Below are 6,330 nucleotides of genomic sequence, written 5' to 3' on the forward strand. Positions count from 1 at the left end.
GCTTTTCTTATAGCAATTTGAGAATTTTGGTGGCAATAATGATGGCTAACCTGTTGTTCTTACAATAGCTTTAGAATCCTGGTAGTGGGGTGACAGGAGCCAGTAAAGTTACCAAACAGATTCTCTTTGCTTAGAATACTCTTTACAAACACCTTCACTTTTACAGTCTTCTTCAGTAGACACTGGATCAATATTGTGTTCAGTCTCTCCAGATCCAAGTCTTTTCCTTTCCTTTTCTTTGTCTATATAGTTTCTGTCTCTATGACAACCTGTAGTTGTTGCCATCTCTTTGTATCTTTTTCTGCAGATTGTCTGATAGAAGACAAAACAGCTGCCCCATCAATTAGCTCCAGGAACGTTTATTCATTGGCCTAATTGCATACAGAAGGGCCGTTTCTCAGTGGCAGAACATCTGATTTGGCAGGAATAAGGTCTAGGTTCAATCTCTGATCTCTCCAGGTAGGTCCAGGAGAAACCCCTGCTGAAAACCCTTAGAGCTGCTGCCAGCCATCACCTAATTTGGAGTAAGACAGCATCCCACACTTGTGTGTTTAAATTGGCAGTATTTTCTTTTAAGTCACTCTTGGTTGGTAAATTTATAGCACATCAACAACACGCATAGCTTGAAGTAGCAATTTCTGGGACAAATGGAATCAATCGCCCCACTACCGAGAGCATACAAGGAGTACACAAGGTTTTGCTTCTGCCCCTCACTAAAAACCTCCCAAAATGAGGTGTCAGGCCATAATCAAAAGTGACTTCATGAAATGTGCTGGAGGTAGGGATGGAGGGATAAGATTATTTTAGTTCGGCATTCTTTTATTTTTTTATTTTTGGGCATTTAGATACATACTCAGATAATGTTGATCAAAAATACATGTTTAAATATGCATTTTATCTCAGTGGATGCATTTTTTTTAAAAGCATTTCATCCTAAAACATACACTTATATGCATTTTGATATTATTTTTGAAGCAGGAAAGGTATTATAAAATTTGGAGAAGGGTGAAGTGTGAAAAGTGTGATCACCTCTCCTACTGGGCCGACATCTTTCCACAAGGGCCGACATCGATGCCGAAATCCAGCATCGCCTGAGCTCTATAAGTGCAGCTTTCTCCCAGCTGAAGTGCAGGGTGTTTGAGGACCAGGACATACACAGGGAAACCAAAATGCTTTTTACAAAGCTATTGTGCTATCAACTTTACTGTACGCTTTCTGCAGATTGGTGCTTGCTCCAAAAATGCAGGTTTTCCTGGGGAAAGCACCAAGACAAAAACAAACAAACAAAAACTATCGGACTCTGAGCTTTAAAGTGTGGACCTGTGCCTGAAAAGTGCAGTCTGGATGAGCCCGTAACTGTATATTGAGGGGAAATGTAGATGTTTCATTTGTGAGTGTTATGAAAAGATTTTGACTATGGGAACCATATTGCCTCTGGATATATATTTAACAATTTGCACTCTGATATTCCCTGATGTCTACAGGGTAGATGAAGATGGTACACTTTTGTGAGACAGTCCGTAAATACACAGGGAAAGGAAATCCTTTCTTCAAAGAAGATGCACTCTGAATTGGAATCACGTAGAAAGGATGGGTTGGGGAACAGAAGGTAGAGTGGCTCAGTTCACAGCAGATCTGAGAATACGTCAAAGCTCAAAGAGAATAGAATGAGTCCCTTGATTATTTCATATGGAGTCCTTGGGTATCAAAGGGAAGGCTCCTGCTTGCTCAACGGTGTGTATTCCATTCATTTAATGATAGGGGCATTTTCTATACAGAGGTCTCATATCTGACTGATGAAGGGGGAGCTCTATCACAAAATATCTCTCTCTCTCTCTCTCTCTCTCTCTCTCTCTTTGTGTGTATGCAAGGGGAAGAAAACAATGTAATTTGAATATTGGCACAGTAATCCTAAAAATATGGGCACACTAAATGATAGATGGCAGCCTTTACATAATGACAGATTGCTTATTGGTACTAATACTAACCTAGCGGCTTTCTGTTTTAACTCCAGCTTACTGGAATTGACATTTCTTATTTCATGTAGGGAAATTATTTCCTCCCTCATCTCTGTAATGCCTCCAATCTTCCTGTTTATCTGTTCAGCCTAATAAGAACTGCCTTTGGTGGAACAGGAGAACAATTCGTGGATTGCTGATCGAGTCTAAAAGCTATTTCAGACATGCATGTTGTGCATCGCTTGAGTTTTTGACAATGTTATTCTGCAGTTTACAACTTCTAGCTAAGTGTGTGAATGGACTCCCATGGAAAAAAGGAGATGGATCCAGACTAAAACTATGCATCTGCACTATACATTGAAAGCAGTATAATGCTCCTTGAAACACTAATGCTCTCCTTGGTTCCCTCTTCTAAAAATGGTCCATTTTAGAGCCAGTTACCTGTTGAATCTCTGGCCAGCCTCACTAAGATTCACTTTTACTGAGTTGTGTTTTCAAGCTATACCATCCACCGTCCTGGACAGACAATGTCATACAAAGGTACAGGATACCATACAAAAACAGACTCTGTAGATGTGGGCAAGCAAGGTTGGAAGACATTTTGCACTATTTACTATTTTGACCACTATACATTGGACCCAGGAGGCAATTTCTTACCTTACCATCCGTACAGGAAGGATGTCTATCCCTGGCATAGAAGGTCCTATGGCTTCTTAGCAATGTAAACACTTCAATGACTCACAAATTCACCCTTTTTGCTGTGGTGGCAAAAAAAAAAATATATATAACTGTAAGGGACAATATAACTGTAAGGGAGACACAGAGATATAAATAGAGACTGTTATTTGTGGTGTGGCACCCCTTTTGCTTGTATATAGTTTTGATTCAGATTTGTCACAGCCAATGGCTAGTACAATAAAGTTATTTGGATGTGCTTAGGGGAAAATATGTGATGCTGTGTAGGTGGAACAGTATATGACTGTAGTGTGGCACACTACAAGCAATCTGAGGCATAGTTCATCTACGGATGCTTTCTGTATCTACCATCATCCCTTTCGTCCTCGCTGTGATGAGCCGTTTTCCTGGTGTTTTGAAAGCAAGCTTAGAAGATTTCACTTTACATTCCCTCCCATATCGATCAATTTGTAAATTTATGAACAATTTCATGCTCCATTATTACAGAACCTTCGGTGGATTAGGAGCACTTTAAAGACCTTAAAAAACCCATGATGGAATCGTGACAAATGCAACAGCTCATGACCAAAGAGCCTAGAAATGGGCAGGAGAATAATGGAGACCCGCTAGACAGTAGATATTTAGCAGAGTTGGGGAGCACAGAGGGAGATTAGAAAAGCTTATTTTCAAGCATCCTCATTTCTGGAAAATATTATGTTAGAGCTCTTCTCTTAGTCTGACCCAGCTGTCAGAGAAGATGGGCTTCTGAATTTAAATATTTCTAAATACAAACAAGTATTGGGTGTATTGAGTAGCTTGGAAATGCTTGCTAATTTATTAATCCCCTCCTATTTTTCATAGTCCTCAAGCTTGCTGTTTTCCTATCAAAATACTGAAAATCCTCTCAAATCGTAAACTTGGTCTGTCACAACCACAGTCTCTATGTGAAATTATATACAAATGACTTGATGTTTCTTATTTAAAAAAAAAAAACACAGACACACAAATAAAATGAATAATTTTTCCCCATATGTATTTTATCTGTCACTGTGAAATGAAGGAACCTGTTCCATATGCAGAGTCTAGGATGACAGGAATAACCAATCAGATTTAGACTGCACTTTTCCATTTCTCAACAATGGTCACAGTTAAGGCCTCAGTGAATAGCTTTGATTAATAACAGTCTCTATATTGTATCATTTCCTGCACAGTACCTCATCAAAATGAATAACTTCAGAAGGCAGCTCAGAAAGAATTTCAGGTTTTGAGAGAGAGAGAGAGAGAGAGAGAGAGAGAAATCTATCACCAAAGATCAACTTTGATTTATTTTCTTAATGATAGTCATTCAACATGATGCTGACCAAGAGCTGGCAACTATGGACAAAACTAGCAGTCATGTGTCTTCAAAAGGTTAAAAGCAGCTGAGGAGATGCTATCCATTTTGGGGCTGCAGCAGGGGGCCCCTGCAACTGTTTCTTGAAAATGTGTTCCTCCCCAAGCAAAAAGAAGATTTGACTGGGAACATGGTGGGTTCAAAGGGTGAAATGGCTCCTTCCTGCTACCCCAGTCCAGCTGCTGTTTGTTACAATTAAACAACCGCTCATTGTGTGGTCATCCTCACATTTAGTTTGGCCCTATAAATAAACCCTTAAAAACTGAAACTATACAGATATACAGATACTGCAAGTCAGGCCAGACACGATCTTGCAACACTTCCAGAAAGATTTAATGATTGCCTGTGATGAGTCTCAGAGGGAAGAGTGTCCCATCAGAGGTGGACTTAGATGTCAGGGACTGGTCAGAAGAGAAACGGTGGAGACCACCTCCCCATCCTGACCCTTCCAGGGAGAAGGAAGAGGAAGACAGTATAGATTTACAACAGGGGTTTGGGGGAGGTAGCAGATCAGAGGCAGATGAGGGGGAAAGTTGGGAAATCATGGGAGAGCATTCCAGACCCACCATCTCCCAGAACCGAGCAAGCCTTAAAAGTAGGAGAGCAAAGAGCTCAAAGACAGAGGGCATTTAGTGGCACGCATAGAGGAAGTGATGAGGTTGATGAATGAGGAAGTGGGAGAGACAGGTGGTGGAGATTCACTCAGGACAACACCATTAACCAAGAGGCTGGGTTCTATAGCCTCTCTCTGTAAAGTTTGAAATAAAAAAGGACTGTATGAAACTTTTCCTTGTCTTTATACTATTCTGGGGAACCAGCCAGGAGCCACTAACAGCACCCTGACAGCAGAGAGCAGAGAGCAATAGCCATTCAAATTAAGTCCCTTCCAACCTTTCTTGAGAAAGGAAATGTGGTCGTATGAATCCATCCCAAAGTCACACATAAAGTTGATTATTTGATGGCTACAGAGTTTGCTAATGTATATCTATTGGTCTCAACTTGGTGGGTTACAAACTGGCAAACCAATCTAAAACTTTTTCCCAATACTAAAAGTTAATATATCCCCCAAATAAAACTATTCATCACCTATTATGGAGATCCATCTTGACAGGGCTGAGATGCAGTCTGACTGTTAACTGTTTCTGGCTTTACCAAGACTTAAAGCAGATCCTCTTTATGACATCACACATGACATCAGAATGGCATGTTTGCATTCAACCTAGACTATCTCCATGCCAACAGCAATGGCCAGTAAACTTCAACAGCAACCAAGTAACCATCAACCTGACTACCTAGTTGTTTCTGTCTAGACGTTTATTTTTTGCTCTCATAATCAAAACCTGAAGAAGAGCTGTGTATAATCTGAAAACCTGTTTCCACTGTTAAAGAAAACTAATTGTCAGGGACTGGGCAGCTGGGAGCTGCTGACAGCATCCTGACATTAAGGGAGCGTGACCAGTTCACTCATATGGGGCATGGAGCCTCAGGGATGGTGCAGGAGATGCCACAACTATGATTTAAAATGGAGCAGAAGATGGGGGGGGAATCTAGGCGTCACACAGGGCACTGCTGAAATTTGAGCCCCAAAGTCAGCCACTGGCTCCATAACTGGCTCAATAACAGCCATGAAGAAAGAATCTCTGCATGCCCTTGTTTCAGGCATGGATACAATAATCACATGGATGCTTGTAGCAGACTTCAGGTCTGATTCATACCATATTAATGGAAAGGTGCAGCTGCTTCTACAGTTTTCCCATTACAGGGTGAATCAGATGTAGCCTTTTTAGCCTCAGATGAGAAGAGCTTTGCGCCCGGGATGGGGAAATGGGAGTCAACAGACACTCAAGGAATAGTTTCAGAGAAAAAGCTTTATTTCTACCATCCGGGCTGGTAGAAGGAGCAAGTGTGATAGATTCACAAAACAAGCACGAGTTCACAGCCATTTGCACAGAGCATATATTCCCCTTCAGTTCCCTCCCCTTTCTCCTCCTCCTCAAGAATCCTGCCGCATGTTGAGTTTCCTGAGCATGTCTTGGGACTCTTGTGGACGCTTGGCGCCCTTCCCAGGAGGAGATGAGAAGCCAAGGGGGTCGAGGAGCCTTGTGGTTCAGCGTGTCCAAGATGTGTTGCAACTAGAGTGAGATAAGAGTCAGTTCTCAGTCTTGCTTTGACGGAGACTATTCATTAGCTTTTGAAGCCTTCTCGTGCTGATAAAAGAATAACATTTTGCCTATGCATCTTGTGAGAAAGCAGAGAAGAGAAGAGAAAAGAGAGAGAAAAGGAATTTTGGACAGTTTTGAGGCC

General features: G+C 41.3%; 1 long non-coding RNA gene across 1 annotated transcript; it reads right to left on the reverse strand.

Annotated features, from left to right (window-relative positions):
• Positions 1 to 4,638: 4,638 nt before the first annotated feature.
• LOC309348190 lies at positions 4,639 to 5,184 on the reverse strand. The gene is made up of 2 exons (XR_014159283.1): positions 5,113 to 5,184; positions 4,639 to 4,774 (listed from the first exon to the last, which is right to left on the reverse strand). It is a non-coding gene; the product is annotated as an uncharacterized lncRNA (long non-coding RNA).
• Positions 5,185 to 6,330: the final 1,146 nt, after the last annotated feature.

This window comes from Podarcis erhardii (assembly GCF_964252035.2).
Source record: "Podarcis erhardii genome assembly, chromosome: 8".
Classification (NCBI taxonomy): Eukaryota; Metazoa; Chordata; class Lepidosauria; order Squamata; family Lacertidae; genus Podarcis; species Podarcis erhardii.